This window comes from Hyposmocoma kahamanoa, unplaced genomic scaffold (assembly GCF_003589595.1).
Source record: "Hyposmocoma kahamanoa isolate Upper Pololo Valley unplaced genomic scaffold, ASM358959v1 76, whole genome shotgun sequence".
Lineage (NCBI taxonomy): Eukaryota > Metazoa > Arthropoda > Insecta > Lepidoptera > Cosmopterigidae > Hyposmocoma > Hyposmocoma kahamanoa.
The window spans coordinates 5,571,783-5,582,486 of NW_020653900.1; positions in this window are offsets into that span (position 1 = coordinate 5,571,783).

Sequence of the window (10,704 nt, forward strand, 5' to 3'; positions counted from 1 at the left end):
TACATTTATTTATCTCGCGAGTTTGGGTGTAATTTGTCGTTGTCCATGAATGTGTCCATGGCACCCGCGACACAGGGTTTCTAGTGCGGGCTATGAGTGTGTGCGCATTATTATTATTATTTGAGGCCTTCAAATACGCATTCGTTACCTTTGTGGCAGAGGAGTTGCCGTGGTGGTAGTCGATATTGCTCCGAGGAAGCTTCTCGCGAAGTTTTTCTACACTCTGAGCAAGCAGATGTTTACATACCAATCTGCAATTACTGTCCTTAGGTCCTCAAGCGCTACAGTAGTGTAATGTCCTGATTTGCCGAAGAAAGAAGCAACCATTTTCTTAAATTTGAAAAAGGAACACTCTGTGAGTAGGTTACTTTTTAGTTTATGAGACTGTATTTGTTTTTTCATTGTGGAGTCGTTTTGAAAACTGTAAGTCGCTCTTACAATGAATTTCAGTCGTGAAAATTTTCGGTCCATGATTTTCTAAGATTTTCATTTTGTGGCTTAAGTCAACAAGACAGTTGTCAAAGGCTTCAATTGGCATTTGGTGATGAAGCCTCATGTCGTAGCTCTGTCTATTCGTGGTTCAGTGAACGTAGACGTGGACGTGATCATCTTCATGACGATGTTCGTGAAGGTCGACCGGCGACTGCCGTTACCGAATTTAATATTGACACGGTACGACAACTGCGCACAGAAAAAAATACTTGTCAGCAAATTCGTGCTGTATTAGATGTCCTGATTTGCCGATTACAATGGGAAAAGCGCTTAACGCTAAAAGTAAATAATCCATATTTAGGTATTGAATGGTAACGGTGCTTGTGAAATTACAGGCATAAGGAACTTTCCAACGTATGTCTCAGGGTGACGGGCACAGCGGCAGTGCCCCTCAGACTTTTGCGATTTAAAAATCTGGATGTCACTGCAAGTGTTATGTACAAGCGTGTCGCTTACCAGTAGGCGTACAACTTGTTCGCCCTGTCACGCGATATTAAAAAAAAACATAAGACACGGTTGACGAAAAGTTGATAAAAATTAACTTGTGCAGATTAACTGCCTCTGTGTGGCCGAACCTTGCCGGACTGCCACGCAGAGGTACCAGGTTCGATTCCCGGGCCGGGAGAAATATTTGTTTGGCCTACATTTATTTCTCTCGTGAATTTCGTGTAATTTGTGGTTGTCTATGTTTGTGTCTATGGCACCCGCGACACAGGATTTCCCTAGTGCGGGGTTATGTTGAGTACGTTACGTTATTATGTTATTATTAATTCATAAATATTTTGCAGAGTTGAATAATTTCAGGAGCAATAATTATTTCAAGCACAACAATTTCCTTTTAGTATTTTGTTAATATTAAATTATATTTTGTTAAGACTTTAAATAAACTGCTGCAATTAATTACTCAATAATAACTAGGAAAGCCAATTTAATTATTATATTGGTATATTCCCGTCTATAATGGAATTTAAAGTACATTATGTACAATTAGCTCGTTCCCTGCCATCCGCCAAGTTCAATTGTGCTATACATTGCTGTCAAAGATCAATAACCTCTCCTCGAGTGGTTGTAAAAAAAACCACTTGCGCGATAGAGAGTGGAGAAATAACAGTTTTTATAAGCTCCGATACGTCTACAAAATCGTTTATTGTGTTTGTAGCATTACCATTGCCAACAGCGAGAATATTCAAACTAAGTATACACAGGGTGTAATCGTTAAATGTGCCCAGGCTATTATTTCACAAATATTATAGATATTAAAAAGCTTTAAACTGACATCGAAAGTACTTTACCTAATAGGTAAATCGCCATCAATAACTTTTCAAAAACAAAACTAGTAGTATAGAAATTTTAACATTAAAATGTTAAAATTTCTAAACGCTCCCATATATTTAATATGACATTTGTAGAGAGGTTTTAGTTGACCTATTATAATCTGCCGTTCCAAAACAATTGAAAACGTGTTTATTTTTTAAAAATTTTGGATACAATATAATCTATAAGAAATATTTATACGACTGAACGTTACATGTCTCTCTATTAAATGTATATTAATAAAAATTTTAAGACATAAAGGAGAAGTCGACGTAAAATTCACATGAAAATGTGAAAGTTTTTTATACAATACTGAGGGCATACCTACTTGCTTGAATTTGTGTATTTAGTACATTTTAATTTACTTTGAGCGTTAAGCGCTTTTCCCATTGTAGTTTCCTGGGTTACGACCCAGGTTAATTAAGCAAGCAAGCACGTCATCAGAAACTCAGCAGACTACTATAGATTAGTAATATGTGCCTGGAAACATAACAACATTTTCGTTTAGCAAATGGTCCTAACTTGTCAAATATTACTTTTAATGTTTTTTACTTTTTTTATTACACGTCTTCCTCTCTTTGGTTTTTTAGTATTTCCTCACATTTGAGAAAAACACTATACAAGCCTCGACGGGAACGGGGATTACTTGATTCGCAGCAATCCCTTAGGTACTTCCCGGCATCTGCAGTAATGTAGGTACTATTTAATTCGACGTGTGAAACAAACACTGGAATGAAAGATAACTTAATACAATATAATACAACACTGCTTCTTATAAAAAGCCTGATAAAATCTTTTTTCAGGCTTTTTATAGAAATTTAAATTTTGACATCTCCGATTGCCAAGTTATGAATTACTTTATCGATACACATCAGCTGTACAAAAATTTATTTTCTTGCAATGAAAAACTGTTTATTATAAATTATTTTGAGGTCGATGATCACCCCGGAAGTGATGTTGGGCCTGATATTACATTTTAATCGGACTTAAATCGTTTAGTACGTAGGTTTACCTACCTACTGTACGGCAATGTTGGCAATTTTGTGTTGTTGTAACCATGTTGTAGCCAGCCGTTTACATGTACATATTTGCAAGTTGACGCAATTCTAAATCTGTTTATTTTCCTGTTTACATCATCAGTGTTTGGTAATGTTAAATAAAGTTCGTTTTAAACAAGTTGATGTAAGTTGATATATGTTAAATTTATTACATTCAATATACTTAATATATATATTGAATGATACAAGAACGGTTCTACTACCACAAGACACGTCTGTGTGTGTTGTCTGCGGTTGACAAGCGGTCATTCGCAAATATAATGGGAGTTGAATTAAAAAAAAAAATTTAAATTAAAAATTTATTTATTTCTCAATTTGGTTCAACAATGGTAGATCAGGTCCTCCCTTAAGCAAATTAAAACCTCCCTTTAAAAAAATTAGCGCTGGGGAATATAATTTATAAAATTTTTAAACAGTATTGGTCCCAGACTAGAACCTTGAGGAAATCTCGAAGTTACACTTTGTAATGAGGAATGTCAGCCATTGACGACAAACATTAATAAGTCTGTCAAATATATCTTAAACCACCTAATTGAGGTCCATATGCCATAAAAGGACAATTTCTGTAACAAGATATTGGTGAGATACTTTATCAAAAGCTTTATTAAAATCATTATAGATCATATCAACTTGCACATGGCTGTCTAAGGGCGTATCTATAAAACATACTACACATGATATTAAGTAAGTGCAAGGAGACATAGTATTACAACCAGTAGTAAAACCATGCCAAACATCTGACAGATATTTTATGAAATAATAATAAAGCACAATAATACCACAGTATCACATTATTTTTCCTAATACAGTCCATAACATAACCTTAGCAAAGTTGTTTGGATCTGACTATAGCTATGCTTCGACTAAGATAACTTGCGTAACGTATAACAGAACGGTCGCCCCATATCGTCAGCGTCCTTCGTTAGTATCTAATCACACCTACTCGCTGACGTACTTACCGTCGACTAGAATTTTAATTACAGATCGAAATATTCTTATATAACATTGTTTACTAAATATCACAACTTCATTAAGGTGAGCGCCCCAACGCTACGAATTTATAATAGTGTAATGGGCACAATGATGCATTTTTCACAAACTCTGTAGCAATTTAACTGCCTCTGTGGCCGGACGGTTACCACGCCGGATTGCCACGCAGAGGTTCGATTCCGGGGCCGGGAGAAATATTTGTATGACCTACATTTATTTCTCTCGTGACTTTGGGTGTAATTTGTGGTTGTCTATGTGTGTGTCCATGGCACCCGCAAGGCAGGGTTTCCCTAGTGCGGGGCTATGTTGACAGTGTGTATTATTATTATTATAAAAAAAATCCTATAAGCAACTTTAGTTCTGTGACCTTGGATGACGTTTTAGCTCAGACAATACTTCAGTCTTATCAATCTATGAGTATGGAATCCTGAACAAGATACAATTTCTTGGAATAGCTTGCGTATACTTCTTTGTAAAACTAGTCCACTGTGTTCCAACTTTGTAAATAATACATCCACCAACAGCTTTTTACTATAATGTCTTCTTGGAACTTAAACTACGTACTTCGATTCCTGAAAGTACGTGGTCTTGTTGTTCGAGGTATGACTGCGGAGTTCGACAAACCGAATTATTAAACTTAATCGTCCCATCACAGTATACGTAGATACAGTTAATGAACCAAACCCATAAGGGAAGGCGCACTAAAAACTGGATTGTTGTACTTATAAGTAACAGTGAATACATTTAAATAGAGTTGTAACTCATCTGCTGCTCATACAAAACCACGTACGCATAAAGTATTATCGCATACCTGCCAGTATAAAATAATCAAGATCCAAGAACATTAACTGTAATGATTTTAATAACTCAAACTATAGGAAGCCCTCAACTTGTGAATTAAGAAAATTAGAAGTAGGTTTTACGTACATTAGTGTATTCGTCATCTTTTTATATTTTTTTATTATTTAAAACTTCGTAATATCCAAATTATAGCGCTCTTAATTAATTATGCTATGTCAGAAAGGTCTTCATAAAAAAAAATATTATTATACTTTATTACGAAAAAGGCCACAAAAAATAAGAATAGAAATATTTAGACACATAACAAATAGTTAGAAATAAGTACGTATATGTTTTTCACTGACATCACGATGTTTAAAGTCAATGACGTCTCTATTTAAACTGGGCTAAAGGTTGTTTGTCAGTTCTTCGTCATTAATAACTTAAGTATGAGGATGTACATATTGATAAACAAACATGAGACGCTAGATATGCATTTGCTTTGTTGTATTGTCATTATATTTATTGTATTTGTTTTTAAGTTTGGTTATGGGTAAAATAGGTATGATCGTTATTTTCCATCAATTGTAATACGTTTATATTTTATTAAAGTTGTTTCGTTACATTGATGTTATTATTCATACATTCCCATTTAATATCATCATTGCTTTTGTTGGTGAAACTTCTTCTAAGTTTCTCTCATTCTTTCCTGAGCCTCTTTTCGCAACGCCTCATGTTGCGAACCGGTCTTATACCCGCTCGGCACGAGACGCGGGGGAGGACGACACGGCGAGCGTGACGTCACGGCGAGCGGCAGCGTTGCCGGTGGCTGTCGATAAGGCGAGTGCCCGTGCCGAGCGGGTATAAGACCGGTTCACAACATGCTCCCCGGGTTGAAGTATGAAATCTTCAAAGAACTGGAAGAGGACAAATATTACTAAAGGCTCTACGTATGGTGCCTCTCTTAGTTTTTATTTATTATATTTGAGTCTAGAAATTTCTATGGAGACAAAAAGAAAACATTGAATAATAATAGAAATAGTAACTAAAAATGCAAATAGCCGGTGGAATGTTATCTCATTGGTTTTACAATTTTTGTTTTCACCCAAATTTTTACAAGGTGTATCGTTACAACTTGGCATTTTCACGTTTTACAAGAGATCTTGTACCTATGTACAACGATCGCCATGTCACTGTGGCGATGTTTGTAGGCGTGTCACCTCGATATGATCATTTTGATCATATCAAGGCGACTCGAACCACGCCCCCACCCAAATCTCCCTTTTTTTCTATATCTATGGAGAACCCAGCTTACCGCAGAGCGATTGCGTAATTAAATTAGTCGTGCTGCCGTTGTCGAGCAGCATTCGAGCAGAGTGCACGGTGCGCTTGCCGTCTACCACCTTCACGAGCGCTGTGGAAAGCAAAACGAGAGGAGTAGTAAACTGTTTCGACTCGTTTGAAGTGGCAAAGTTGCTAGTTGTGGCAATGGCAGGCTCAGGGATGGGCCGTGACTCACGCAAATGCAATAGCGTATTATGCCTTTTTTTTGCAACATTTACAGGGTACAAGGTTGCAATTATTTTCTAAATGCCCTGGACGTAAACAATTTAGACAGACCTTGGCCTTTTGTATACGCATTTCAATAGGAAGGGCTCTGAATGTTTCACAGTTAAAAATAAGATGATTTTGATTGCATAAGGGACATATTAATTATTTTTTTTAAGAAAGTAATTTTTTTTTTTGACTCTTTTTTGTCAATTTTCATTTGATTTTTGACTCTTTGTACCAATAAGTAAATTTGAATTTGTTTTATAAGTTTCTATTTTGTGTGAGTTACCTTTACTTTCCTGCAGTCTCCAATAAGTCTGCTCTGTTCATAAGAAAGGTAATAAATGTGTCTAAAGAAGGTGGGGTAGTTCGAGTGTTTCTATGCTCTTCCCATACCCTGAGAGTGACACTATCAAGTTTCTCGGCCATCATGTGTATTATAAGTGTGTCTCAATGCTCAATAGGCTGTTCTAAGGTAGACAGTGCACGAAGATTTTTATTTGTGACGTCTATAAGGCGACGAATAGCTGAACAAGATTCACTACGTATACACTCAATATTGAAAAGTTCCCTGGCGTGGTTATTAACAAGTAATCTTTTGTTATCGTGCCTATTGCACAATAAATCCCACGCCGAGTCACAATTTTCGGCCTTAAAGTCCAAGTTATCAATAAAGAGCTAGGCACTACCTTTAAGAAATGCACGAAGATAATGCAACTTATTGATATTATCTATATCCTGCCTGCAATTAATTAAAGAAACAAAAGTATCCCTAGTATATATAGGGACGTGAAATAAAAGTGGACTGTATTACAATAGGACTGGTATATTCGCCGTCTCAATTATACGTGTACTCGTTTATAATAAATGCGTAGGGGTCGACAGTCGCATCAAGGCATCGAATTGCATGTTTATTTGGTCTATGTCCAGTCAAGGGCATATCAAGCTTGATTCTTTGGACGGTTCTTCTTGCAAGTGGCGTACAGTTGAATTCAAATTTTAATTACCAAGCGTGACGAGCTTTTGAACTTGTATGTAATTCTTTAGTCGTCCTCTACCTCACCTTTCGTTGATCCTTTTTTGAAGTTTTAATTTTTTTTCCTAACCTTTATAATGTTCATCAAACTTCCTTCTCTCTTTCTTGTAAAAGTGCCATTATAATTATATGGACGTCGGGTCTGCGCCAAAAAGTGTCCGAACTTATAGGGCGTTAAAATCGTATACAGAGCGTCATTCACGCTTTAGTCTTCGTTTGTTCGACTGACAGCGAAGCAAGCAAAATTAGACAGTACTGCGATGACATTACAATTTAAATTCAACGTTTTAGCTTTTTCATATTCCTTTACATGTCACTACGTTTAAATAGGTTGACTTGGGACATTTTTTTCGTGGTTTTTGTATTAGACCCGTCGTCCATTTATTTGTAAGTCAATGAAGAGTGCGCATGAAGTTTCTTACTTTGTTCATTAGCTAAAATTGTATTAAAGATGCTACTGGTCATTAATAAAAATATAAATAAATATACTACACATTAAGAAATCTTTTTATTATTGTCTATTTATTTAAAACACTTCCATTAGAAGATATTCTTTGGTTGCGCCCCCCTTTCCAGGTCTTAAATTTCTATCTCAAGATATTTTTTTATTCAACTGATGGGACGAGCAAGTTGTACGCTCGTCCCGTGGTAAGCGACACGCCTGTTCATAACAGTTGCAGTACCACGCAGAGCTTTAAAACACAAAGATCTGAGGTCACTGCCACTGCGCCCGTCTCACCCTGAGACATAAGTTGACAAGCCGCATGTGCCTGTAATTTCACCAGCACCCTTACTTACCCTTCAAAAACCGGAACGCAATTCCATGGTCAGGCTCTTTCACAAGGAGCTCTACTGCTACTTAAAAGTTGCCTTGAAGAAATAACTACTTAGCAATAAAGCCCCCGATTGTACGTACATTAGCTTACTCTGTGATGCTTAAATTACTTTTCTATGTTGTTATTGTAATTTCGAAAGTGCAATAAAGAATATTTCTATAATACATTCATTCATTCATATTGTTTATAGTATTTCCTTAGTTTAACACCATGTAATAAGTAGGTATTTTTTATGATATCAGGACGAACGAGTCGTGGGGCTGGTGGTAAACGACACGCCTGTTCATAACAGTTGCTATGCCAAAGCTTTAAATCGGAAAGCCACTGCGCCCGTTACCCTAAGGGCTCATGACCATATGGTAAGAAAAGTCGCCGGGACTATGCAAGAATTCGTGTCTTTTCGACACACGAACAGTGTACACAACTGCCTCGGCGCCGGACAAGAAAAAAATCTTGTCTACCTAAAACACGACGCGCTTTGCCGCTATTGTATGGAGTGAGGTGAGGTGCATTGTCAGTAAACGAACGTTTATGGACGTGTACGGGTGTCGCTTAGCAATCAACATATCCAACAACATGTTTCTTCCCACAGTCGGTAGTAAAACGACAGCTACCTGGAAGGCTCGTAATGCACTGATACATTTTACCCTACACACGTCTGTCCGAAAACATTCGTATCGTGTTATACTCATCATTTTCTCGTCTGCAACAGACACGACATATTTTCGTGACTAGATCCGACAAAGTTCTTGTCGTGTACAAGACCATTCTCATATTTTCTGTAGCAGACATGTCAAATTCCTAGCGTGTACACGCGCCCTTACACATAAAGTTAACAAGTGGTAGGTACCATTTGGCTGTAATTTCACCAGCACCCTACCCTTTAAAACCGGAACGCAGTAAGGTTCAACTCACACTGGCGCAGAGTCGAAGCGTCGTCGCGACGCATCCTGTTTGTCGCCTATACCATATTCATCTCTATTTTCCCATTATTAAGGTACAAATATGTGTTAAGCAAATACGGAATCGCTTTTTGTAATTAAAACCGACGCGACGCAAGGCCTCAACTCTGCACCAGTGTGAATTCAGCCATTAGGCTCACATTACTACCTACTTGTTGATTTGGTGGCAGTGCTACTCTAGTTGAACTCTTTCACAAGGAGCTTCACTATTAAAAAATCCTATGTAAAGTAATAAAACTAAATCCATTATATTTATTAACTAAACATTTAAATTTTAATTGAATAAGTGTCTGGTGTGCGATAAATTGACTTATTTACTTACGTCACAAGCTTCTTGCAAATTTAACATTGCTAATAAGATAATTAATTTTTCTATTTTTTTAATTTTAAAATTTTTGGTTCGTCTGTTTAGGTAATTCAAAATGCTAAATGTTTTATAAAATAACAATGGTTTATTAAACACAAAAAACCGGAGACAGGTTTTAGTGTCGGTACACTAAAACCCGAAAATTATGGAAAATCTAATTTGTAAAGTCACTAGGTCCGGTTTCGGCCTTCTATAACATCAAAACAACATACAACTATTTATTATATTGACGGTTAAAAGGCGGCTTGCTTTAAACAACAAAATACTCGTAATTCAAACGAGTCGAACCTACGGATCAAAGTAACAGGATTCAAGGTAAAACAATTCAAATATCGTACGTTACAAATTATTTATGAAGCAAAATGCTTTATGGTACAATCATAATCAACATTTAACTAGGTAAGAAAGACGTTTTCCTAAAAAAAAATAAAAGTAGAAACGGCTGATTAAACATGAACATAAATTATGAGCTTATTACGAGTAAAGTAGACTCATTTTCCTAGTTAAAAAAAACTGAGAAAATTATGTCGATTGACACTATGATGTAGGACATGAACCCCGAATTTGCGATAGAACTAAACGCCAAAAAAGTGCTTCAATTGACGTGAAACATAGATCAATAGATGCGGTAAAAATCGCTGATTCCAATGATGTTTATGAAAGTTTTGTAAACCGCCAATGGGGAGCAACAAAATAGATTACTCGATCCACATGAATTTATTGTAGAAGGCGAAAACACACCACCCAACCTGGGACCTCTGCATGGCTGTCCGGCATGGTAACCGTTCGGCCACGGAGGCGTTAACTCTTCTTTTAAATCTTTATTTCATAGGTAAGCAAATTACACTTGAAATAGTTATACTGATTTAAAACTGAACAATGAACAAGAAACTCTAGGGGTTGCTCTTTGTAAATATACATTTGAATACATTTATCATTGCAATATTTAATTTAAACATCTTAGGTCGAGACTACCTGCGACAGCTAACCGGGTCACTACCACGGATTTATGTCATCCAAGTACGCAGAAGCTGTAATAACCCTTAGTATAAAGTTTTTGTTTCACCATAGTTTTAAACCTCGTAAATGGCAAATTTTGAATATCAATCGGAATCTTATTAAAGAAGCGTATGAATTTGAGACTTTTTGAAGAAGACTGTATTCGTCGAGTGGGAAAAATGTTGGAAATACTCAGAACTGTAAAGGAAAGAAAGTTGCTGTATTTTGGCCACGTAATGAAGGGCAATAGATACCGGATTCTTCAACTAATAATGCAGGGAAAAATACAAGGAAAGCGTAAAGAGACTGGCTCCACTTT